Source organism: Haemaphysalis longicornis, unplaced genomic scaffold (assembly GCF_048455015.1).
Source record: "Haemaphysalis longicornis isolate Haplotype H1 unplaced genomic scaffold, Haemaphysalis longicornis Haplotype H1 scaffold_4, whole genome shotgun sequence".
Lineage (NCBI taxonomy): Eukaryota > Metazoa > Arthropoda > Arachnida > Ixodida > Ixodidae > Haemaphysalis > Haemaphysalis longicornis.
The window spans coordinates 77,067,866-77,094,663 of record NW_027526361.1 but is presented as its reverse complement, the minus strand read 5'-3'; positions in this window follow the sequence as shown (position 1 = coordinate 77,094,663).

Here is a 26,798-nt window from a genome sequence, read left to right as displayed (position 1 = left end):
GATCGATCGATCGATCGATTGAAATTTTTGTTAGATCGACATTATCTTCGTCCGCTTAACGAACATAAAAGCAGAAAATCTGACAACTCGTCATTGTGTGCCTCGACCCTATAACCTAGTCGATGTTGGAGAACACCACTCCGCCCTCCCTCTATACTCTTCCCCTCCTCCATTAACCTCTTCAATAAGCACAAACAGAGCACACAGTATACCCTGTTTCATAACCCTAGCTGTGCCATTTTGGCGGCCTAGATTAGGCGGGCTGTGCAGTACATGTTTCGTTGAAAGTTACCCTAGGTGTCACTATATTAAGAAAATGAACAACGATCCGTAGTCATGTGTTACGATGGTAAAGCTTTCAGACGACCAGGGCCCGTCAAATCAGCTCCCTCTCCTCCCGCCTGAGACTCTTTACTTCTTTAGCCTACGCCAGACCAAAGCCATTTATTTAGTTTCGCTTCATTTGCTTACTTCATTTTACACACAACACACAATGGTGTTTGCACGCATAGGCGGATGGCTAGGGTCCGATTCAAGAAAACGTTAGCTAAAAAAACACAGCGGGCAAGGCACTGCTTAACCAAAGCAAGAGGTCTTAGGATAACGAATCATCACTAGCATCACTGACGAACAATACCAGTATGTTTAAGCAACAAGCAAGGTCTGCCTACACGTATTTGCCAAATTAACTATAATCATGCATGCACTTTAGGAATTAACCCCACACGGCACCTTGCAGTGCTCTGGCAAACCACGAACATCTCCAAATCCATTGCTTTGTGCAGCATAAATATACTTCTCGGTTTCCGATGTTTTACCTTTTCGTTCTCATCTCGAGTTGTTTTCCGCTGTCGCCGGCACATGCGTAGAATCTATCCAGAATGCCATTTTTAAGTGCGAATGCACTTTATAAGCGACCCTGAATTCCGTTGACCGCCGTCCGTCCACATAGCAACAGCTGCGGGTGCGCGCGCTCCTCGTCTTCCTTGGCAACGGGGGGAGATGGCACATACCCACGTGGGAGATTGGCCAGGAATCTCCTCGTCTTCCTTGGCAACGGGGGGAGATGGGCGCGCGCTGCCTGGCCGCTGACATGGCACATACCCACGTGGGGGATTGGCCAGGAATCGGGCGTGAGAAGGGCTAATGCACCCGCTTAAAGGAGTACTGACACGAAATTTCAAAGCTGAGATCCGCTCTAGCAATCAAGTACAACGACAACACAAATAGGTGTCTGTGAATAAATGCATCTTTCTTTCTTTGTAGTTGTGTGTGTGTGTGTGATCTCTCTTTCGCGAACATTACCGAACCGCGCAAATTCAACTCCTGCATTCGCAATTTCACATTCTTCCCCTCGGAGAAATGCGGGGAAATTTTTTTTCTTTTTTTTTTCAGCGCGTGAGTTTTTCTTCCTTGATTCTTCCGTGCAGTTCATTTCTTGAAGGTGTGAGGAAAATGCTTCTTCCAAGGGCGCTTGCATTTTCTCAAGAACATTGTAACCACTGCACCGAGCCCCTGACGAAGGCGGTTCCACTACCAAAACTGTTTATTAATCCGGGATAAATAATCTAGCCAACAACGATCCGTGCACTTCTGTCTCTGTGAGTTTTCCACTCGTGCTGCACGTTTTCTACCAGCTACACCAGTTAAGAATAATGATTCGAAACTGTGTCTTCGATAGCGACGGGCTCTCACATTACAGTATTTAGGAATCAAACTCTTTAATGCCTCTGGAATGGCTCAGTCGGTTTCAGCCGTTGCACCGAAAAATACATGAGGCATCAGCTTAGGCTTTGCTATTGCCTTATTAACGACTCAAACACAAGCTCGCTTCCCAAAATTCCCTTTCAGACTTCCTCTCCAACAGCCGGGAGCCAAGCATTGGCTTGAGTCATTGGGTTCGTTTTAAGAAATTGCACATTCATACGCTACATCGAAAACAGGTACAGTTATTCAATATAATCGCTGCGCTGGCCGGTTCTATAATTTGATTCTCCGCACTATAACACAGCGCGCTGTCTCCACCGGACGTAGTTTCTATGACAAAGCTTGGCCAAGCTAACCTCATTTCGGATCTCTGAAGTATAGTGAATGCCACGATGACCACCACCACAGAAACAAACGAGAGCCATTCTCTTCATAAAGCGTTATTTTAGAAAGCGGGGGTGTTCACGAGCTCACAAACACCCGGCCATCGCTCTCTACTAAGAATTGCACGCCCTCTGACGGGCAAACAAAGGGGGATTCGAGCGCAATCCGCACGACAGAATGGGCTATTAATCTCGTCTCGGGAGGTGCGGGAGTGGCAGTTTGGATTAGCAGGCTTCTGAAGAATTGATAGAAGAATGAGCCGCACTGGTCCAGTTTAAATCCGGCGACCACGGGTTAACGACAAGGCTGTGTGAAAAACGGAGGGAAGGAGAGACGAGGGAAGTTTACCGGTTTTTTTTTTTCTGTGACAAGCACAAAGCGCCGATGGACTAAGACGGCTACGGATGCGAAGATAAATGAATAGGCTCGAATAAATAAACGGTTCTAGTGCCGGAAGAACGCTTCCGACGCTGGAGATGCTCCCACCTCACGCGTACGTGTTAAGTTCAATAAAAAAAGAGAAGAAAACCAGCCTTCCTAGCTGGCGTCCAACGCCCGCTTTTGAAAAAATCCCGAGGTGATTTCTTCCGCCATTTCGCTCGTTCAGAAAATGGCACCGCAATGATGCGAGCAGACGGGCCCGGTCGCACACCACCCACTTGAACCGTGGGCGTCTCCAGAGATTTTGAGTAGCCTTCTGATCTCGACCCCGCATCTGGCAATAAAGCTGGGGGGCTTAACCCGGATTCGGCGTGCGCTTGCAGGAAGTCTGGGAGAAACTGTGTTGTTTTATCAGCAGTCTTGAAAGCACAGTTCACACGTTTTAGTGTAGGCAAGTTTCTGTATTTTGTGGCTTGTCTGGAGCTCTGACAAATACTAGTTCTATAAGAAGGAACAAAATATGGAAGTTCGGCAATGCCCAGTGTGCCTGAGAGGTAACTATTATGAATTTGTGTCGGGATCATGGTCGGCGGTTGTTGGCGAGTGTTTGGAGCAGCTGTAAGTAGGAGAAATCCGTTTCTTCCGCTACTAAGTTTGACGGCCGGAGACGGCGCACGTTGCTGCTGACTATCTTACCGAGGTCGCAGTACTCCCGCGCTCCCGTGGGTAGTGCTTTGTTAATAAAACATGCAAGAAAATTTTAGAGGCTGGTACAAACTCGCGACCGGTAACGTCAATGCTTACACTTGGGTTGGCTTGCTCCAGCCACCTTACGACGCATTCACTAAAACACACAGTGAAATACGCAGGTTCCTATCATGTTAATTAACAGCGCAAACGACAGGACAAAGGACGATGGCACGAGGACACACAAAGCGCTGACTTAGAACTGGATTTTATTTTCTCCAACGGCACCAAATATGAATGAAATCGAAGAAAACAAAACATAAAAACACATAAAAACCGGCATGAAAAAACACACAGTCAACCACACAGCTAAACATTATCGGCACGTGTCCTGTTAAGATAGTCTATCTCCTTCTTCGTGAGTGCAGTTGAGGCTATACGGATACAAATTCTCACTTAGCTGTTTAATCTCAGCGGCCTCCATAATTTTCCGAGTTAGCGTGTTCACGTTTGGTCGATAACGCGGCAACTTCCAACGAGCAGCTCGCAGCCGCATGTGTCGCAGTGAGTGATGAGATGACCAACCGCTTCATTTTTAACATTATTATGGTGCTCCCCCAGGCGGTCATTGAGGCATCTTCCAGTTTGACCGATATACCTCTTTCCACAACTTAAAGGCACATAAAAAGAACAGAACGCCGTTTCTCATAAAGCACAGAACGCGCTTCGTACATTGTTTGCAGGCGTAGTTTACAACCTGCCTTTAAACTGTGGAAAGAGGTGTATCGGTCAAACCGGAAGGTGACTCAATGACCGCCTGCAAGAGCACCATAATAATGTTAAAAATAAAGCGGTCGGACATCTCCCCTCTCGCTGCGACACACGCGGCTGCGAGCCGCTCTTTCAAGATTGCCGCGTTATCGACAGAAACGTGAATACGCTAACAGGGGAAATTATAGTGGCCGCTGAGATTGAACGCCTGCGTGAGACTTGCGTTAGTATAGCCTCAATTGCACTCACGAAGAAGGAGATAGACTATCTTAAGAGGACACGTGCCGATAATGGTTAGCTGTATGGTTGGCTCTGTGTTTTTTCATGTCGGTTTTTATGTTTCTTTCTTTCATGTTTTGTTTTCTTCAATTTCATGTATATTTGGCGCCGTCGGAGAAAATAAAATCTAGTTGTAAGTCAGCGCTTCGTGTCTCCTCTTCCTATGTCCTTTGTCTCGTCGTTTGCGCAGTGGCTGAACATGCACCACCAACTCGGCCAAGATTTCACGTTGCTTTCCTATCGTATTTCTCTCAGTAAGCAGAATTTCATTAGACTTCGTAAGTTCCGTGAAACAAACATTTTAAAGCAATATGGTCAAGTAGCCTACACGGTGCTATAGGATGCTCAATCACACAGCGCACAAGGAGCGAATTTAGTGTTTACTTTTCAGCGAGTATTACAATAGTATGAGGCAAGGAGAATAACAAATAAGTGAAAAGGTTAGCTGCCTTACAGCACAATAACTCCGAAATTATTACGCAACACGCAGGCGGAAAGTATCCTCTAGAGGGCGAGTTTACAACATGCGCGGAGTCGTTGGCATACACACTGACGCCGTTTTCTTAGCTATACGTTACAACTTACGCTACCGTGTTCTTTCAGGGACTGCGCAAGGTAAGACATTAATATTAAGGTATGAGTACATAGCTATGCCGTTAGCGCGCAGTGTTGAATTTAAAAAGCCGGTGTAATTCTTCTTTCAAACTGTCATAGAGAATTAGTACAATTCAGATTGGGCTCTCCTTAAGATGGGCTCTCCTTATTACCTGAAAGGTAAAACCTTATACAGCATATTTATACAGCAAAGGTAAGATGTGACAGTGAATTGCATTGTTTAGAACATGGAATTACGAAAATGTACTGATATTGAACTAAGATGGATCTGATTGTTTGAGTTATTCTTATTGCATTTTAACTCGGTCCTGCTCGCACCAAAATCACAAAATGCTGAGTAATCCTTAAAGCCAACTGGCCCAGCAAGAATCTTTGATGAAACGCATCGTAATGCACAAAAAAAGAACGTTCTACTCCGGGGTAACAACTGGCTGAGAGAAAAAATACAGCGATGTTCACGTAAGTCGTTCGCGAACGGGCAGGTAGGTTAGAACAAGATATGAGCTTAAAATCAGGAACGCACTTGTGCTTGCTGAACCTAAATAAGAAAACCAATTCCGAAACTGAATTTTTTTCAACGCAGTGTAATAAAGAAACAGGTAGGAGCTCGAAATGCTCGGAATCGAGATAAAGCTAGCAAGCCGTACATCATTATAATTTAAACGTGTAAAAAAAGAGGCGGGAGATGTGATGGCCTTCCAGCTCAGAGGAACTAGTTACAAACCGGGGCGCCATTAGGATAAAAACAAGGATTGCCGGGTACGCTTGCCAACGTTAAGCGCACTCAGCGTGGACGTAATTTGAATGAGCAGTGATAAGTACAATGTTTTTTTTTCACATCAGTGCACAAAACTCTATTTTTCCTGCTAAGTTACCGGTCGGAACAGCCGGTGAATTGAACATACAGTGCGGCTTTTCACAGGAGGACGGATCAAAAGAAAGAGTCAAAATCCCACCCGTGATCGTCTCCGCCTGTACCCGAATTGTACACTCTCGAGCGCCTCACATCGCCGTTTAAAAAGCTACCTTAGCAAAGTAGTTAGCTAAGTTTGACAAAGTAGTTTGACACGGATAAAATATTCAAGAGTGACAGCGAACTTAAAACTTCAAGTGAGACATAGGAAGACGGGAAGAGGATTGTCCGGTCGGCCCTTTTCCGTGTGTACGTTTAACATTTGCGCTTGTTACATTTAAAGCTACGTACATGCTTGATGACATATAAACTATTCTTACAACTATTTGCGTTCGGAGCTACCCTAAAGGACATATCTTTCAGTCCAAAACACGTACTCAAGCATTCACGTCTTAGAGAAGACATTCTTTCCCGTCTTCTAGCTTTAAAGTTTAAGCATGGGTCATTGTTTCGGCAAGCACGAAGCAACCAACGCCTCACACCAGCAAGAACATATGTTATCTACCCGCACGCTTCAAATCCTCTTCCTGTTTCTCTGCGCAGCGGTCAACACTTTCAATAGACAGTATGTTCTACTGAATTGTCCAGTTATCCTCACTTATTTCAAAATTATAACAGACCCGTCCTCATCTTTTTATTACAACAAAAACTCTCATTTAATTTAGATGCCAACTAGAACTACGTTTTAGACCTCCCTAATCACTTCAGGCAAGTACACTCCTGCCGACACGTTTCAGACAACTCAAGCTATCCTGACAAAGCTCGAAGCGACGTTTTCAAAAACTAGAAGTTGGGCACAAACTCAAGCGTAAGCTCCGGACATACACTTAAGTAAAATAACCTCCCACCAATGACTGCAACGTCTGCACCCGGCATGCCATTTCGATTTCACCGAAATGAGGGCGGCTAGCCTTGCGTTTAAAGCAAGTGCAAAACAGAGAACGGAACGACAGCTGCAGTAATTAGCTAGCGTCATTCTGTTCAGCCCCTAACGAATTTCGGCGAAGCGGATTACTCGCACGGCGGACCCATTCGCACTTTTCGTCTCGCCGAGGTATGCTGCGACGGCCTCTCACTTCTCTAGAACTACAGCGTGAACCAAACTCGTAGTAATCCTGCATTTTAGAATGTGACAGGATTTTATTTTAGACCAGCCAGGTATGGGTCTTGTGTCCACGCGCATCCGCTGCTTTAACGTTTACGTTTGCGTGTTCAAAATCCCTGGCACGATTATTGCGATATAGTTCATTTTTCACAGAGCGCACACTGGTGACATTGTACGTCATATTTATGTGGCCTATGTTATAGAACTTGAACCCATTAATATTACGCTAGCAAGGTTGCGAATAACTTCACATGAGGGATATTGTTTTGTGATCCATGTGCTTGCATTCGCTTCACGCTGGAAATATGGTCCATTGACGCATCGCAGGAGGCAGGAGGCACGCAATATGTAATCATTACGAAATTAACAAGCCCAGGCGAATCCAATGCGCAGATTGTAAAGAGAAAGTTCAATTGGCATTCCTCCGGATTTTTAATAGCTGCTGCTGCAATCTTGTTCGGAAGCGTCACTGGGGTTCTTACAGCCCCACCAGATCGGTAAATGCTAGTTGCAATGAAGGCAAGTCGCGTTTCACCATGGGCTCCCTGCGGCACCCTAAAACACCACGTGACATTTTTATTCCTGACGAATGGAATGAATGAATGATTTTATTTTGGCAAGGAGGCCAGGAGGCCTTGTTCCGGGATATGGGGCTAAGGTAGTAGAAGGTGGATAAAAAACGTTTTTAAATGCGATTATAATGTTCACTTGAGCACGTTGCATTCTGTTACGCCTAAGAGTGCACCAGACATACGTTGGTAGAACTGGCGAAGACACTGTGGATGCGATCAAACTTACCCTTAGGCGGCTTTGTTGCTGCCTTCGCGGAGACTCCGCCATTTTAAGTCCCGGTCCAATTCGAACGAAGCCGGCAATGGAGGCTGCTTCTCGGAGACGGCATCGAAGTTAACAACAATGCAGGCTACTTTCCTGCCTAAATTGATCAACGACGCCAGCGCCACTTTTTTAAACATTTGTGGCGCAGCAAACTAACTTGCGCTTTCATTTAAAAAATTCGTATAATTTTCTGCTGGTGGACATGCTGTTGTTTGCTTCCTAAAGTATGTAAGGTGCACACGAGCAATGCTATCTCTTTTTTACGAAACTACGGCTTGAGTTTCTCAACATGTCTGCTACACACAAAACACAAGTTAGCCTGAATGGGAGTTGTTTGGCTGTAATCCGTCTTTTAAACTCCTCTCGGCATGCGGCCTGCTCGCACGTGTGGTAGTATGATGGTGGAAAAACTGCCAGTTTCCGCCGGGGGCCACAATCCGTCGTAAATAGGCGCATTTATCACGATTGTACCTCTTCACAAAACGCAGTATCTAGCTGTGAATACTGCGTTTGTCCCAATGGGAGTATTAAAAACTCCCGCGTCTCATCCATTTTCTTCTGCTCCTCCTTCACCCCTTCCTCCTCTACGCCTCCTTACAAAATGGCTGCCAGTTGGTGTCGTGTGTCGTGTGAGCTCCAGCGTCCCCGAAAATGTATTGTCGATATGAACCTGCTGCTGCACGAATGGATGTGAAGTTCTTCCCGACAATCGAAGCTCTTTGCGAACCTTGTGGAACCAGCCTGCACTGACGTGCGTCACACTGCAACGTCTCCTCCTTGTCACCGACCTTAAAAACAACACGGTTGTGCCTCGTCGTGGTGGTTGCAGGTAAGATTTTCACGTTTTTCTATTGTACCCAACATTTTGGGAGACTTTTGCCCCTTCTAGTGTCAAATAAACTCAGCGTGCTTCCGGCGTCACTGCAGGGGCGATTATCCGCCACTGGAGGTGAGTGTTGTGCGTGAGAGAGGGCGACATGCCCGGAACGTCGTTGGGAAGGCCGAACGATGGGAAAGCAATGCGTATTTGCGCGGGTCCCGAGCAGAACACTCACTCGTTCACACTCGCGAGCAGAATGAAAACTGTCCGAACTGTGAGCGGCTGTTAGGTGTTTTTGTTAGGCTGTGTCTGTGGCTTATTGGCAGGCGAAGGTGAAGTTGGGCGATCAAACGTCGCAGGGCCGCCGCTTTTCTTGAGAAGTATGTGTGGTGCCAGCCGCGCCTGCTACGAGGAGGGTGACTGCCGCGTGACGCCGGCGATTAATTGCTTTCACTGGAAAGGGAGAAGATCGGGGTCCCGTGGGAGCTCTCCGTACTCTAGGCACGTGTAACTATAACCAGCAAACGCCATTCGAGGAAGCATTCTGTAGAGCCAATGGACGACTGCTTATTTTTTTTAATTTTTTTTTTGAAGGGGTGGGGGACAGGGGGGCGTAGGCGCAGGTGTCACACGGACCGAAGTTTTTCCTTAGCATTGGGTGAGGGGAGAGAGGGGCAGTGCAGGTGGTAAAACCTGAAGCTCGCTCCCGGAACACTACACGCAAGGAAAAGAGGGAAAGGAAGCATTTTGAGAAGTTTGTCGCCACATGGGTCGCGCTTTTGAACAGCAGAGCACTTCGTTTTGACGAACGGACGAACTGATGTTTTGACGAACTATGTATTCATGCTTCAGACAAACATACTGAGTGTTGTGCATTATTGTGATCTCGGCGGGGATCAGTGCATTGTCAGGTATTCAGTTGCCTTTTCACCACCCCTTTCCATTCAACCACTGGATAAGTGATGTATGTTTGAAATGATGATGGTGTGCGCAGGTGTCTCGGACGGAAGTGCAATTTCGCGTAGCTTTAAATAAACATTCAGACATTACAGAAAGTTGGACACAAAAATGACAAGTTCAGCGTCTTTACAATGCCGTTGTTTTTTTTTTTTTCAGGTCAGATGCCCAATTTGCGTCTGTATTTGTTGCCGCAGATTTAAAGCGGTTTGCTATCCCTCTAATGCATGTGCTGCTGTGGCTTCCTGGGGAACGTGCCAGGAGGTGCGGCAGTGTCAGCGTTTGGGAGGCAGGAGCAGTAAAGTTCTTACCAAGATACCTTGTGTTCTCGATGTAGGTGCTTTGTTGGTTCAGTATTTTTATTGTGTTATTAACATGTTTACACGTATATCGTATTTATGTAATTTTTATGCAATAAATTTACTGTGCAGAAAACAGACTTTTCACGTTTCGCCATTCAAAGTTTGAAGCGTAAAAAGACTAGAAATAACGTAATCCTAAACGAAAAATGAAAATGCGGCCTGTGCGCTTATTAAGAACTCCCAAATACAGTAATAAATTCCTCTGCACCGCTTCAATCGCACAAAAAACAAAAAAATACCTCGCATGCAGGTCAACACTGCTCCCAACGCGCCCCCTGAAAACTCCGAGTTGGAGGAAACAATACACCCCCAATGGTACCCCTGAAAACTCCCATTGTAGTGGCAGTAAAATGAAACTCCCATATGCCACTGAAAAAACTGCGGAAATAACGGGAGTAAGGCGAAACTCCCATTGGAAGGAGTTTTGAAAACTCCGAATTAGTACTGAGTGATGCAAGAAGCCATTTACTCTCATTACAGATTATTTGTGTTCTGTGTGTACTAGGTTTTCGCCTGCGTTGGTGACTGCTGCGGCGTTACAATTCTCGTTCTCTTAGACGTGTACTCAGACTGCTTAGTAAGCTGTTTACCATATTGTCCCCAAATTTGAACGCAGCCTCTGAGATGATAATAAGTCTTCACGGAACAAGAATAGGCGCGATTCATGAGGAGAAGTCGTTCTGAATTCACAAAGCGCCAAGAAAATAGTTGCGATTATTCGGAACCCCACAAAGCGATAAAAATGCGAAAGCGGTGGACTTGCAAAGATACCTAAAAAAAACTGCCACGCGTGATGAATCCACAGTACTAGTAAACATGTGTTTCGAGAAGCAGTTCGTATCTGTCACGAGACGGCTGAACCAGCGGAAAAAAATTCGGCAACGGAAAAAAACAAACAACATAAATTGTCCAAGGACAATTGAACGCAGCTCAGACAATAATAAAATGGCGCGTTTCATCAACATTCTCCAAATCACATATCACTGCGTCTCCTTCAAGTGCGGCTTCAAAAATTCTAACATACATACAAAGCTTGTTTATGCCTTTGGATATTCAAAAGATTGTCTGCAAGTTTCACATATTGCCGAGTTTTCTTCATGGCAGTAAAGTGGAAAATAAAAAGACCCGTCGTCTACCATATAAACGTTCGTTGTCTTAAGATTTTTTTCACCCCTTCTTTGCAGTGGTGGGACGTTATGCAAAGCATTCGGATATGTCTCGTATAGTACTCTGTACGTATAATGCAACGTTGCGGTGCTGAATATCGTATTTGCCGTGCATACGCGAAATCGCAGGGATTTAATTTCTAAAGCAAGAGGTCGTTCTTGGTACAGCTAAAATCAAGACACGACTGCATGGCGCAGTTGTGGCGACAATGTGTTTTCTTTTTTTTTTTTCTCAGCCTCTCGTTATTTTATGTTAGTCGTTCCTCTTTACAGCGGGCACATTACGTACTTTACCAATTCCACATCTGCATTCTTGTCATTGCGGGGGAAAATATTTGAGGCAGCCTCGGAAGCATAAAGGGAGCCAGTCGAGATGGAGAACAGTGTTCATTTCCCAGAATAGAGCGAAAGGCAGAACAGCTTTAAGCGTCCCTCCGCAAAGACTCTGCCGGATAGCGCGGTGAAATGTCCCGGAAAAGATTTCCCACTGCGAATTCGAGCAAGGGCGGCCAGCCTGCCGGCGACTCCATGACCCCCCGTTCATTATCTGAGCTAGCATTCCACTCAACGTCCTTGGAAAATACTTGTAAGGTTGCCTTCAGTGCGTACATTTGTCACCCAGCCTCCTGTAATGCTTCACGCCGTAAAGGACCAAACTATGAACTGGTGCTTTTTTTGCGTGTTTACGACGGTATTAACTGCCCGCTGGATGTGCACTCGTCGGATCCAGAAAATATAACTTCGGTTGTTCTCTTTTTTTGATTGCTTGAATTGTCTCTATATGTTTTGTGTTGCAAAGAATGTGCTCATTTCTTTAGCCAGCGGCCATCACCCCCTCCCTCTTTCTCCTCACACAAAAATGAATCCAGCAAAAGTAGATGCAATGGCAGTTGTAACGGGTCAATAACGCCAACACAAAGTTTCGCACCCTTTCGCGTCCTTTTCCACATTTTCGCCTCGGAAGTCACTTGAGAGCAAGAGGAAAACCAACTGCGAGTTAATGACTTGATACTGAACACCTACAAGGGACTAATTATGACCCTCTTATGATGCTAAATTCGGCATTCTGAGCTCAGGGACGCGGCTCGATGCTGGCCATGGTGGCTCCTTTCCGCAAGGAAGCGGAAAGCGAAAATGCTCATGTGTCCATATTTTGCCGTATGTTAAAGGTCTGGTAGAAATTAACCCGAATCCTTACACTGCGGCGCGCCGCCTAGCCCTGGTGGAGCTTCAGTGCATTATACACCATAGTTTATTTTATTATGACTATAGTAATGATAACTCTGCAGTTTGGCCAGCAAATTACCAGTCGTGACGTAAGCAACCAGATACAGTAAGACCGCGATCTGCTTCAAAAGTTTCTCGATTCCATCTATCCCCTCCACAAGACGTAATTATGCAAGTTTTAGGAAAAAGCGCGAAACAGATATACGCCCATGCCAGGAAAAGAAACGGTGGCTTAGGAAACCGTCCCGCCACTCAAACTGTCAAGGAATAGAACTTTTGTGGGCTCTGAGAAATTTTTCGGAAATAAGGCAACATGGATACTATTGAGAAGTACACAGTGAAAGGCACGACACGCACGATACGCCTCGATTTATCGGCCTCGCATTTGCTTGTATTTCTAACTGAGCATCTCCAAGAGGCGCTTGTTAATTGATATCTTCACGGGTAATTAGTTGAGCCATTTAACAATATTTACGCTTAGTATTTGAAACTTGCCACTTTATTTCGACTTTATGTCGGGCACTCGCGTGTCAGGGTGTCACTTTACGTCCTAAAGATCAAGAGACTGGTGCAACGTTTCTGAGCCTCCCTGGTAATGGAGGACCGGCAGCCATGCTAAAACAGCCTTTTTTTCGAGAAGATGGAAGTAGGAGTAACCTTCATTACCTGATTTGTATTGAGAACTTGACTGCACTTCTTTTATACTACACTTGTTTTTGTACTAGTGTACAATTGTTGCCACTGTTTTGTAAGTAAGTACACTTGTTTTGTAATTCCTCTCGTCATGCTTGACTTCCTGCTCGGTATGTAAGCTGGCCAGTGCTCTTAAAGCTGCTTACACAGCATTGGTCTGGTATTCGAACAGCATGATTGTGAAATAAACCCAATTCCATTCAATTCAATTCAATAAATGTCCTTGCATTGCCTTATCCCGTGGATGGGGGATTTTCTCATTGTTAGAAATCATGTCCTTGTGCTGCGCTTCTCAGCAGCATTTCCCGGTCGTCCATGTCTGGACTCGTCAGCATAGTGCCCCAATGGTCTTTAGTTGATGCTGGATCTTCGGGTGCCCATGTTTGTTTCTTGCATTTTTTTATTGTCTGGTACAGAGCTGTAATACCGCAAATGCAATTTTCTCAGTTCTATGGTTAAATGCTGATATACATCGCATGTAGCAATGCCCTAGTCGGGTACGTTAACGGTTGTAGTCTTGTCCAAATGTCTTTCTTTCCCTCGTGAGGTTCTCCCGGGGACATGGGTTATATTTTAATCTCTTTTGGTAATTGTCTAATATACCAGTATAATGTAGTTATATAGTATCGTTTATGTCTCTGGGGAACTACAATCCCGCGGTGTTGCCTGTTGTTCAAGCCTTCGTAATGCTGCGTGTGCCACGAAGTTCCCTTGCGGAATTGTCTCCTCCAGCGCCCACAGTATGTAGGAGCCCGGCATCTTGGTTTGTAGTATCTCCACGGCTTAGCGACTGGTTCGACGTTTTTGAAATATTTAGCAGGCCGTTTGAGAGTCTGCTAGGGTTGTCCACGCACCGTTACTTTTGGTAATTGTCATAAGTATCTCTGTCTCTCCGGCGGCGAAAAAAATCTACAAGGCGAAATTACACTCGGTGATGCAGTGACCACTTTACGATATTGAAAATAAATAAAATAAATATGCATAAAGAGTTTTACCGACTTACGGGTGGCTTATCCTGAATGCGTTCGCAGAACAAGTGGTGTAGGCTGCAGGATACGACTTATAGCCGAATTTTATTATTGCAGAGTGCAATATTGAGTAATAATGACAAAAAGGACAATGAATGAAACACAAGGGAATTATCTGCTGTACTTCGTGCTCATTACGTCCATGGCCAACACTTGGGTTATATCTGCTGTTGGGGTGCTCTGGTTAGCCAAATATTTGAGTGTTTATGAAACACGGCATGCTGCTGGAACCAGGGCAGCGGAACGTTTGCAGAAGTTGCTGCAAGGCAGGAGCTTCATAGAAGGCCTATTGATGCAACGGCATATGACAAGGCCGTCTTATAAACTAATTCCATTTTTTGTACGCTGCAATGATTGATTAGGACGATTAGCGCTCCGATGCTGCACAGGCGATGAGGTGCGCCTTAGTGGAGGGTTCCAGATTAATTTTGAGCACCTAGAGATCTTTACCATGCGCCGAAATATCGAACGCTTGGGCGTTTTCGCTTTTCGCCTCTATTAGAAAAGCGGCCGCCGGTAAGCTCCAATGTGCCTAGAGTGTGTTTTCTACATTTTTATGTTTTTACGAGATCTCCTTTCAGGCGACTCATGCTTGTCGCTACTTCCTTCTGGTCTATATATTTTCTGTGTTTGAAGGTACATTAGGTCCGCCCTTTTGTTGCTACTAAAGCAAGCAAAAGCATATTTGGCGTCTCGGACTTTAGATGAAAGGGAGTAAAGTCTGGGATTTCTTGCTAATAAGATTATCCATAGCCTTTAAAATAGCTTTCTTACGCACAAATTTTTTTGGCTGCTAGACTTGATGCACCGCGGAGTTCCTCAATTGGGAAAGGCCCTCTGGAAGCATGAAAGAAGTTTCTGGCATAAACCGTCTTAAATGTGCGCTGACGAAAGAAGTTGATACCTTCATCTTCACGGCGCACTCACTTTGAGATTTGGAGCTTCTCTTGCCAAACATGGGTAGAATATTTTTCTTGCATAACTTTTCTGTCTTGGCCTTTTTTTTTCACATTGCCACTTTTGGCGTTTGGGGCCGATAAGAGAGACTTGGCTCAGACTTTTGTAGCCAATTATGGCAAGAGGCATGCGATTTCGCCAGAAGTCGGCTAAATTTTCATATTATTGACGTTTGACACCCCGTTAGTGCATCTTTCAAAGTCCCGACATTGATATGTTAAAAACGTTTGTGGGCGCGTTGTACGCGCGGACAAACTAACGGGTTTTGTTGTGTCAATCCACCGCGAAAGCAGATGTGAGATGGCCGGAAAACGTCGGTTTCACTTTGCCTACTTATTAAAGAATTTGGCGCTACAGTGGTAGGCCGCTAAAAGTAATCCTTTTTGTAGGGTGGCAAAAACTGTGCTCACCCGCACCCTGGTTTCTATTTTAGGGGTATTAAGAACGTGCAACTACCACAGACAGCACTTAAAGTTCAGGAGAGGCACGTTTAGATTTGTAGAAATGGTTGTTTCATACCTTTCGCACACGGGGTGCTATTGAGCAAGGAAGATCTCAACAGCCTTCTTTATAGTCATAACTGGAAGATGTGCATTCGTTGTTCACAATTATCTATAGCAACACTGGTGGCGTGCTGAACATTACTGCTGAGTGCTTGCGGCATTAACGCACTCTGCGCCAAGCCAGGAAGGCCATGGCCGTGGGGAACAGTGTGTCTGTATACCTCAAAATACAATGTCTTAACGATACCGTTTGTCCACCAGAAAAGAATTGAATATACATTATAGAAGTCAGACTCAATATAAGTTAGAGATATTGAAAACGTGGAACAAGCTCAGACAGCACCAAACCTTTATGAGAAGCATGTTCACATCTGAAGAAGTGGTTGTTTCATATTTATGTTTCAGGTATTGAAAACGTGTAACTACCACAGACAGCACCTAAACTTCAGGAGAGGCACGTCCAGTTCTGTAGAAGTGGTTCTTTTATGCCCTTGTTACGCGGGGTGCGTCCGGAAAAGAAGGTTTTAACAGCCTTCTTTATAGGCAACATAGGAAGATGTGCATTCGCTGCTCACAATTATCTATAGTCAAACCGGTAGCATGCTGAACATAACTACAGAGTGCTTGCCGAATTAACGCACTCTGTGCCAATCCATTGTTTTAAGAAGGATGTTGCTCTGGGGAGCAGTGTGACTTCATACCTCTAAATACCATGTCTCTACAATACCTTTTGTTTACTAGAAAAGAATTGAATAGATTTTTAAGGAGTCATATCAGAGTGCCATGCACATATTATTGTCTCATATATAAAACGCGGATTAGTTACTATACGAAGTAAGCTACAAATTTTCTGCTACCTCTGGCATATTGTTACTACCGCGATCTTCTCATTTTATACTGGTATATCCAAATCGTGAAAGCCTTCCCGTTAAACAGGATAAGTTCACTCGAAAAGCGTCGTTGAAAGTTCGAGGAATAAAAACAGAATTTCAGTCAATTTAGAAGGCGCATTTTATAAATAGCAGGGTGTAATATCAACTTCGAGACCCACCGAGGTAGTTACCGAAGTACGCAGTACTTTTAAAAGTGCGCCTTTGTGGTGTTAGTGTGATGCATTTCGTTCCTATCTAACGGGTGAACAGCCCCTCTGTAACTACGTTAGTCTTACCCGGGACTGGTGTTCCGCGATTTCACAAAATTAGCTAAATCTGTTCACTTCCGAATGTCTTATTTCAACTCAGAACAAGGACGGATTTTGCTAGAAAAATATATTTGGTTCATGGGTAGATTTAATTTTGCTAAAAGATTAGACTGACGTGACCGCGGCAACACACACATGCATGCCTGCGCAAGTCCTCGGCGGCGATCGGGGCGATCTCTCGCGTCTACGGAGAAAACCGACACAGTCGGTGTACGCGCCAAGACCGCGCGGGTGACTGACTGATCATGTGATACCGCGGAATACAGCGCTGCGCTTTGAAAATGATGTGCTACGCATGGGGTGGAGTGAGCGCGTATTCTTCCATACAGTCGCTTCTTGCAACATGGGAAGTTATACCTGCCCTTATCGTTATACTTGCTTTGAGAGTCTACATGTGCTCGCTAACTGCTTGCAGGCCTGTGCGTTAGCGCTAGGTGATGAACACGTGAGCAAGCCGATACACACACACACACACACGCATATATATATATATATATATATATATATATATATATATATATATGAGTGAAACAAGGGACAAAAGTTCTTAATCCTACACAGTTACGAGCACTCCTCTACTTCTTAGAGTGCATTTTTTATGAATTCTTGTGCACGTGCGCATACTTGGAAGCTAGCGTTATTTGTTTTCGCTGGAGATCTATACGAAGCCTTTAAGACGAAAAATGAAGCAAAAGGCGGCACTATGAAAGAAAACAGACAGAAAAGGACCTTGCATGGCTGAAATTCACTTATGTTGATGTACGAAACAGCTTAGACCCGGCAACATTGAGTTTCTCGCGGTTGAAATCGTGTATATAAGACGCGTGCCTTCACGCTGCCTCTTTCGTAATTCGGCAGGGGAGGAAGCCCACCCTTACTTCAAAGAGCACGCAGCTTGTAGCATGCAGGAACGCGCAGTATGTTGTATAACAAAAAAAGAGAACACGCGCTGGCGTCTTATTCCATATGCAAAGGCAGTTCGTGTTTCGCCGCACGCTGGCATCCACTTAGCTGTGTCCATGGCCGAGGCTTCCTGCATTCAGGAGTGGCCGCTTGATGTTTGAGGGGGATGCTTTTCCCTGAGACTTTACTCCGCGGCTTCTTCGCTGCAAACATTCGGCTCCTTCAAAACGCGCGCGTGTCTCGAATACTAACGGGAGGGAGCGGGGAAGTGTTCCCGTGCCTTATATAATTGGCTTTGTGTGTGAACCAGGTAAGCAGAGCGCTATTCATCATTTCTGAACTGCTGTGCCCACGTTTAGCCGCCTCCCTGGAGACGAAGCTAGGAAGGGCTTCTTAACGCGGTTAACGCGGCACAATTTCCTGTGGTTATAGGTTTCTGGGTTAGTTAAAAAGGCGTCATATGACGTCGCGTTAGTTTAGGATGCAAGCGGCGGCACACTCACCCACGCGCATAACCTAAACGCCCACCGGGTTTATTTGGTCTCCCCGAAAAGGTGCAGTACCTGGAAGAAACTTCAACACCAACGCAAAAAGACCCCATGCGTCGTCTGAAAAAAAAAGCAGGCAAAGAAAAGCAAGTAACGCCATGCAGTCAGGATGAAGTTATAAAACGATGGATTTCCAAAACAAAAAGGAAAGGATATGATGTCTACCTTCTTCTTGTTCTCCTTCTTTTTCGTTCAATATTCCCGTTTACCTTACTCTTCACACGTCCATGTGTATGCTTTGCACGTTTGCAGAGCCCGCATGTTTGCTTCCGCTGGGTTTCGCGCCCCCCCCTCCCCCCTTCCCTCTTCCAAACGGCTCCCCTGTTTCGCCTCATGTGTGTGTGCGCGGGCCTGAGGGAAGAAAGCCCCCCGAATGCGCTGTGCATGCCCTCAAATTCACGCGTGTGTGGAAGCTAGTCGCCGCCACTGCCGCCAGCAGCGTAATCGAATCACGATACCACTTCTTTCGTGCGCGTAAACTGTACCGGAGGCGGAAGCCTTCGAAGCAATATGCGAAGCAAGAGAAGTGAATAAGAAAAACCGTCGCTTGTTACCTTTGTTCGTGTTTGAACGAATGAATGCAAAAGAAGCGTTGGGCACGGCTGCCTGCGCGATGCATTCTTGAGGCACAAAATTCGTCCGGGCATCGGATTCACGCGAGCGGTGCATTGGTAACGACAGTATGCAAATGAGCCCTTCTCAGATTCTGCGCCGACGACGTTTTAGCCCGAAAAGAGGGTGCGGCAGTGAACACGTGCGGGAGACGGGGATGACAAGGATTCGCTCCCACGTCACGGGCGGCTATCACTTAGGCGTGGATTTTGCGCTTCACTCTGGTGTCTTACTCCGAGTGTTAACGTGTAAGAGCAGGTCTCTCGGGTAGTTTTGTAGTTCCGCTATATTTAGCCGAAGTTGTTTTAACACGCTAATTCAAAATAGATTTTATACGGTAAGACTTCGACTAACATCACCAGGGCGAGCAAAGAGACAACCTATATACCAGGAAATCTCCACCGACGATACTTTTTACCTAAAGGGAACTCATCTGAGTTTAGTGAAGGCTTCTGCAGACAATTTAGGTTTCATTAGTGCATAAGCACCAGCCGGGTTCGTTGGTCGTAATTTGGCGCTGCAGGTACGGCGCGCTGCCCCAACACAGGACTGCCTCGCACTGGCGCGAGAGGAGCGAAACGCAGCAAAAGCACAACGTCACGCTAGCTCACGCTGTCGACTAAAGAATCACTCCACCGACTTTTTTTTTCTCAGCAAAAAACAAACATTGTCGTAGCTTGCGCTACTGGTGCAAGGCTGGAGAAGCAGCACAGCTGGTGGCCCCTCTCCCTGCGTCGAAGAGATGGCTGTTCAAAGCCAACGCTACGAATAACCCGAAGGAAATAATGCTGTGCACCAAGAACACGGGGATAGCTCAGTCGGATACACGTCGGTTTCATAACGTGAGGGACCCAGATAAGATTCGCACCACGAAAGCCGTTGTTTTGTTTTTTTCTTTCCAGTTGGAGGTTTTCTGTTCGCGTTGGACAACTTACGGCCAGGTTAAACAGCTTCGCTGCTAAAAACGAGGGACATGTTAATAGCAGTCCTATACGTGTTCATTTGTAGTAGTATTATGTCCTTATCGCTAGGCATTTAAGGGTATACAACGCTCCATCATCAGCCAATAAATGAATGAATCAGTCAGCGCATAGTGACAAGTCGTTATAATAAATGCGCAAAAAAGAGAGAGAAGCCAGGAGTGAGCCCTATGGCACTCCTATTTGGACGGGTGTGACCGGGAAAGTAGAAGTATTTACAGGCCAAAACTAAGTGCGACTAACAAGAAAAATCTCCGAGATAAGAAAAATTCAGTTTGTTGGACCCTCAAGCTTGAATAATCCGGAAATAACGAAACCAAGTTTAAGTACATAATGTGTGCCTTTAACAGACGGTATTGCAATTTTTATAGGGAAACTATTTACAAAAAATCGTGCGGACCAGCTACAATATTCAATCACATCCTCGCATTCTGAAACACTGGGCCGCCTATGTTTCTCCCCCTTGCGCGTTTTCTGTCATGATAAGACATGCTACTAAAATAGGAAATATAATTTAGAAGTATTTGATGTTTCATTAAGAGCTCGTAAGGCGTCCGGATAAGAACGTTAATGCGGTTAACCGTAATGGTCGGATTTTTATAAATGAACTACCCTGAGATGATGCCTTCAACATTCAACAAAACTAAGATCAGGTTTCAAGGCGCATAACTTCGGTGGGCCCCATTAAGAAACACATCGTAAATGGCTGGGGAAGAGCAGTGAATGTTTGCATACTCCTGGCCATTAGAAGCACGGGACTTTCATTATATATTTGGGGCATGCGTAAACTACGGATGCCCCACTTACTTATTTCCTGGTATTAGCAACGCTTCCCTGGTTGTAATAAAAACAAAGTAAAAAGAAGTCTCGTAAAAAGATTAAGCACAGGCATTTTACTCGAGTTTCATTCTTCTTAGTACTATATCTGGAAGCTAGTACAGTATACGCTTGCTGGGTACCAGAAATGTGTATCGGTACGAATGCAGTAATATCAATTGTGTATTCAGGCTTTCAATGACAAAGTGGAAATCGCAAAAGAAAGAGATAATAGTTTTTAACATGGTGTCAGGCTTCTGTTGTGATGAAAAGGAACGGCACAAGAACACTTCTTAAAACAGAGGGTGCTGGTTATACTACCCGTAAACAGACAGGTAGCTTCACAAGTCTACATCCTCCTCAACACATCATCCCTGAGCGCACGTAAAGCTTTAAAGGAGCAATAGAATACCACAGTCCGAAATACTGAGAATATTGCTGCGAGCCATGCATCGGGTTTGTTTACTTATGGTTTGATTTTACTGCCCGGATCTTATCTGTGTCCCAAGCGAAGCGCATGTTCTATTCTTTATTTTTATGCCACTTGGTTTATCTCATTCAGATAAAGAGAGTGCTTTGCCCTAACGTCACTAACCTGGAATAATCTTCTTTGATCTACAATGTCCTGCACGTAAATCGACGGTTCAAGAACAGCTGGCGCCGAAAGATCTGCCTCTCCGGAGACAACTGCGGTGTCCGCTCTGTTCTATCAATAAGCCCTTTAGAGTTTCGAGCTTACCCATCTCATGCCCGGCTCTCTCTAGCCCCACATCTTTCTCATTCAGCCAGCTTCATTAGAGAAGCTCAGTTAAGTAATTGGCGTAGATAGTCCTCGCAGCTCTTTGCTTTTGTGTATTTTCCAGCTAAAGCGCTAAACAGCAGCAATAAAAGAGCATGCCATTAGCAGCGTGCAATCCCCTCCGAATGCAGCTCTTCACTATGTCCATTGCAACGAATGCGCGTAAATAAAAGGAAACACACATAAAGAGAGGCGAGAGCGCGAAGTACAATGGTAGCGGCAGAGACAAGATCCCCAGCAATCTCATTAACGCCGCTTTATTGCCAGACAAGAAGCGTGGCAAAAAGCGAGGATCCGCCCTCCATGCACGCACGCCACATTTGCACAGAAACAATGGCGGTAATATTAGAAAGCAAAACAACCTCCGTGAGGGGCAACAGGGGGGAGCGCTTGGTTACAAGCGAACCAGGTGTGCTTTCCCGGTGTATACGTAGTGGCTGCTGGCTATAACGGTGTAGACGAGAGGGGGCTGGTAACACCGGGCCGGTAAGGATGCATGAATAATTACACCGCTCGTGACGCGGTCGGTGTAATTACTACCGCGCATGGGTCAGCGTCGACCGTGATAGCTCTGAGAACGCTTCTTCTTCCCCATGGCTGCTGCCTCTACCGTGCTCTGCTAGCCACCGGATTCTCAGTACTGCCACGGTGACATTGCTTACTTTAACAATTACGTGGCAGATACGCTGTGATTCAGGGGTGAACAACCACACACTGGACATAAAATACAATCCAGATATCGAACTCCCGTCATGATTACAGCTGCTGTGATATATCTGGGAATAATAAGTATGATCGTGCGGCTGTGCTTTGGTAGACTGGGGAAGAGTAAGGCCTCCTGTCAAGCCACATGGTAGCAAGTTTTACAAAACAAAGTGTGGCAAGACAGAAGCGCAAGATTACCGTTACTGAAGACTGAGTTAACGTGAGGGTAGAGCTCCTACTTTTCTGGTTTTCTTGGGGGCGGCTCTAGGGCTGTCTGTGATATGCCGAAGTGATGGGACAATTTCAGAGCTGTATCTGGAGGGGTTGACAATTTCATCCTATAGGTATTCAGCGTACAACGGAATATTAAAGGAAATCGTCCGAGGAAATCGCGAGAACATATAGTACTAATTATCCGTTTAATTACAAAATATTTAAAAACCGTCCTTGCCGAGTCACGTACTCTGAATTTGTAGACTTCGATTACTGCCGGAAAAATAAAGGTAATATCAATTGTTTGATCTGTATTTTTTCATTGGGCGTCTGTATAGAAGCGCTTGACAGGCAACATAACACAAAAAAAACAAGATTTAGAAAAAAGCAATCATGAGTACGAAAAAAAGCTGCCCATGGATTCTAAATCACGCCCCAGGAATAAGATATCTTATAATCTTTTTATGTCTTTTGCAAACTACATTGTCCCAAAAGTAACTATTGTCGGTTTTAAAACTCAATACACGCTGTTGGAGCTTGCCTTAGGCCGACGAATCCAGCCGCAGCCAAGGGTGTGTTGTTTCAAAGCTGCCGCCCAGCTGAGGTCGAAACAATGGCCCCAGTTAAAACTTTATAGTAATATGTTATGCTGCACTTGTCTCCGTAGTACTACATTTATTTGCGATAAAGTATGTGTGGACCGCAGTGTGGTGATATTTTCTCTGTAGTTGAGTCCATAGCGCTATTTTTTTTTGTCGCCTAAGCAAATCCTGCAGGGTTAGTATGATGCAGTGTTAGCCTTTCAGTATTACAATGCTGGTCGGTCTTTCGGTGCGGGCAAAAAGTTGCCGTTTTGCAGCATTTTTCTTTCTAAGGTTTAAGATTTCAAGAAGAAAGACGAAGAGTAAAGCACTCACTATTGATCGGTGGACTTCCTTTTATGTTACCCCTCCATTTCACAAAGAAATACCTAATACAGATGAAATTTCGGTGGTGAGGCGGGCGCAAAAACACAGCTGCAAGAAGAAACATTTTCACACACATAAACACCAAAATGCGTGCCACACCTGCTTTTATTCCGCAACATACCGTATATGCGCTAGACGGGGTCGAGGCAACTAAAATGTATCTAACTAGCCCAGAAAGGAAGTGTAATGTTTTGTTTCAGTCGTGCTCGTCGCCAGGTAACCCCTAGGATAGAAATTCCGAAAACGGTGGCAAAATAAGGGTACATATAACTGCTGCTTCGATATTTTTAACCAACGTGGGAGCAGCGAATGCCAGAGGGGGACATTTATTTGTGCTTTGTTCCTCCAACTCCTGATTCATCTGGCAGCGTTCCTCGTAGGGTGGAAAATGACAGCGTTCCCCGTAGGTTGGAAAATGACAGCGTTCCCCGCAGGGTGGAAATAGGTACCTTTATTTCATTTGTTACGTGGGCGAACGGAGAGGAAATAATTTCAAGAATGCACAGAAGCTTCGTTTGTTCAAAAATTAAAAAAAAGAAAACCAGTTGAACTAAACAAAGCCTAATTCCTATCATATATGCGCCATTAGGGCACAAAAAGGGAAGTACACCCGAAAAACGTAGGACGAGCCCTCCATCATATGTTTTTCTTATGCTCAGGTTGGTCTTCCGTCACAAATGGAAATAGAAGCCTTCCGGAAACCCGTCGGGCTGACCGCTGCGCCAAGCCGTTTTCCTCGGGAAACGCGACGAAAGCGGAGAAAAAGCCGAACTCTGCTGAGCTGGATGGGCCGCTGTCTTTTGTGTCCAGTTCTGGGGTCGCTATTCAGCCACGCGTTTCGAGCGTTGGTATTTAATTTTACTTTTTTTGTCGAGTATCCTTGCCTGTCCGCCACCAGCGGAAGCTTTCATAGGTACAGAGAGCAGAAAGAACTGCTGTGTCTCGTTACCAACTCGAATTTCGCTTTTCTAAGCAATTCCAGTCCTTTTTCAGAGCAGTCAGTCCTGCAGGCTTGGAGGAAATCATGTTTTTGTGTACAGAGGCGCTAAAACTCGCAGCCACACAACAGTAACGCTCTTTCCTGTACCGTATAAAAGGCGCGAACCTTAAAACTAGCAACATAAAGAAACAAAACGAAAAGAGGCATTTAACTTTAAAAATAGCAAACCCGCACTTATTCAGTGAGGAAGCCCTGATACGTGTGAAAAAAATTTAAAATAAAGCTTTCTTGGCTCAGTGTTAAACAAGCGTCCCCCTAACTTTGCAAAAAGAGGAATTAGAACAAGAAAAAGGTCTTTTTTATCAACTTATACTTCAATTTTCATCTTAACTTGGCAGTATGGATACAGTATGCAGGTTCAACGTAGCCCGTAATGTACATTACACTGCACCGTACAAACCAAAATTTTTCTTTCGTTTGAGAATCGCTTTGTGCTCTAGCTAATGAAACGGCTGCTCTATCTTCGTTCCCCCTTGAGAAGAGCTCGGCGCGCCGTTCTGTGACAGCTTGACCTTTCTCGCAGACGAGAAGCAATTAATTTTAAACCGTCTTACGCAACTCTAAAAACCTCGCAACGAACAGGGAGCGGTAGCAATTATCAGGCGCTTCGCAGATAATTGTTCAGGCCCCCTACCAACAATAACAACGGCAGTAAAGGAACGAAGCAGCGAATTTACAAGAAGTTTGAAGCTTAAATTGTATTTATGGCGCTCTCTAGCCGTCCGTGCCCTTGTGTCATTATAAACAAATACTGCTGCTGGTGGCATAATAAAATAAGTCGGAATGAAGGCACTCCAGCGCAATGAGCAATCAAAGGCACGGGAAGTCCTGCACCATTTCACAGTGTTGAAAAATGTGACCAGAAGTTATAGCTAAAAATGCAGATATTATCTTAAGTATAACGACCATATAACAATAACGTTAGTCATTTTTGTTCAATCTACTCCCTCTTACCCACAACCGGTTTCAGTAAAAAATTTCAATCACCACGTTAAAAACTTCGTACGCACAGCACTTTATTTTTTAGCAGGTGCAAAGAGTAGAACGTCACGGTACAAAAAACTAAATCAATTCATCTATTACGTACAGCGGAATTCACAACCAAATATTGCGATTAAGCAACATATCACATAATTTAGAACCTTTCTTAGTCAGGAGATGCTAATAAACTAACGTGTGGTTTTTGACCTTTCGGAAAATCGCAAGAAAAACTGGAGCAGTAAATAATTACTCCCACCTCCCCTCGCGGGAAGCCCTGTGTAGATGCGACGCATAGGGGGTTCCGTTATTGTTTCCGTTAGGTTGATTCTCCCATCGCGTGAAACGTGCCGTGAACCCCTGCCGCGGCTATGACGCAACGTGGCGCGGCTATGACGCAACACAATCCAACACAATCCACTTTAATCCAATCCAATCCAAATCCAATCCAATCCAATCAAATCAAAATCCAATCCAATTAAATCCCATCCAAGCCAAGCCAAGCCAAGCCAAGCCAAGCCAAGCCAAGCCAAGCCAAGCCAATCGAATCCAATCCAATGCCCCTCGCGAGAGAGTGTTCGCTATCGGAGAGGACAGGGGGTGAGCGGCGGAGAGCGCAGCTCGCGCAGCGAGAAAAATGGGAGAGGGGTGTGGACGGACAACGACAACGCCGTATGGAGGGACAAGGCAAGTGAATGAGATGCCGTCGCATCTAAAATTTTTAATCATGCTTTCAGTGGAGGCAGCTGGAGACGCTAAATCATGGCACACGTCATCAAGGCGAAAACGTTTTAGTCGTTTCTGGGGTTTACGAGGGGATATTTATTGCACAGAAGCCGGGGCTATAAATATACTCTCGAACTGGATCATTCGGGAAGGTTGGACTCCATCAGCTGGAGTGACGTTTTCCGAAACCCAAGGAGCCGCTTTACGCGCAACGAAAGCATAGCACGGCATCGAAGGAAAAAAAACGAAGTGGACGCAGCCTTTGTTTTACGTCCACGATGGTGAGCTGGGCCGCATCGGGAGCGACGCGATAACGCGCAAACTGTGCGTGTCTCTCAACGTTCCCTTGAAGTTTACGACTATCTGAGAAAAAGTAAAGCGCGCCCCTGCTATCTTTTCGGCGGCTTCATGAGAAACGCGCTTTTCATAGACTGTGTTTTACGCCCAGGAAATAATATCGTCTGGATAACGCTTATATCATTGGCGTTTGCGTGTTTCAATACTGCCCGAGATGTAGCGACCGATTCAAGACCATATAAAACGAAAAGTAAGTAAGCCACAAATAACAATACCACGTAGTAAATTTTGGCGTTGTTGTATTTTGCGGATAGGTGATAAAAACAGTGGTAACGGGATAGGGTTGTTGCCCCATTCTATTGAACGCTCTCTATGTAGTAAGAAGGTTAGTAATGCCGATCATCGTAAAGTTGGGAGTACTCCGTGCTAAAATTACAAACCTCGCGCCAACAAAATACATCATATAAGCCGAAATTAAGACATTGGCAGCCTTATGCAAGAAAGCTGCTTGGTTGGCGCAGTCCGTCAAGTCAACAAAGGTTTGACGGCATCACGGGGGTAGCACAAGCATCCTGGCGAGTATGGGAACTTTAGTAGATAAATTGGATACTATAAATAGAATTTCCCGTTTTCACATGCGAGCCGTAACATCCCGACCCC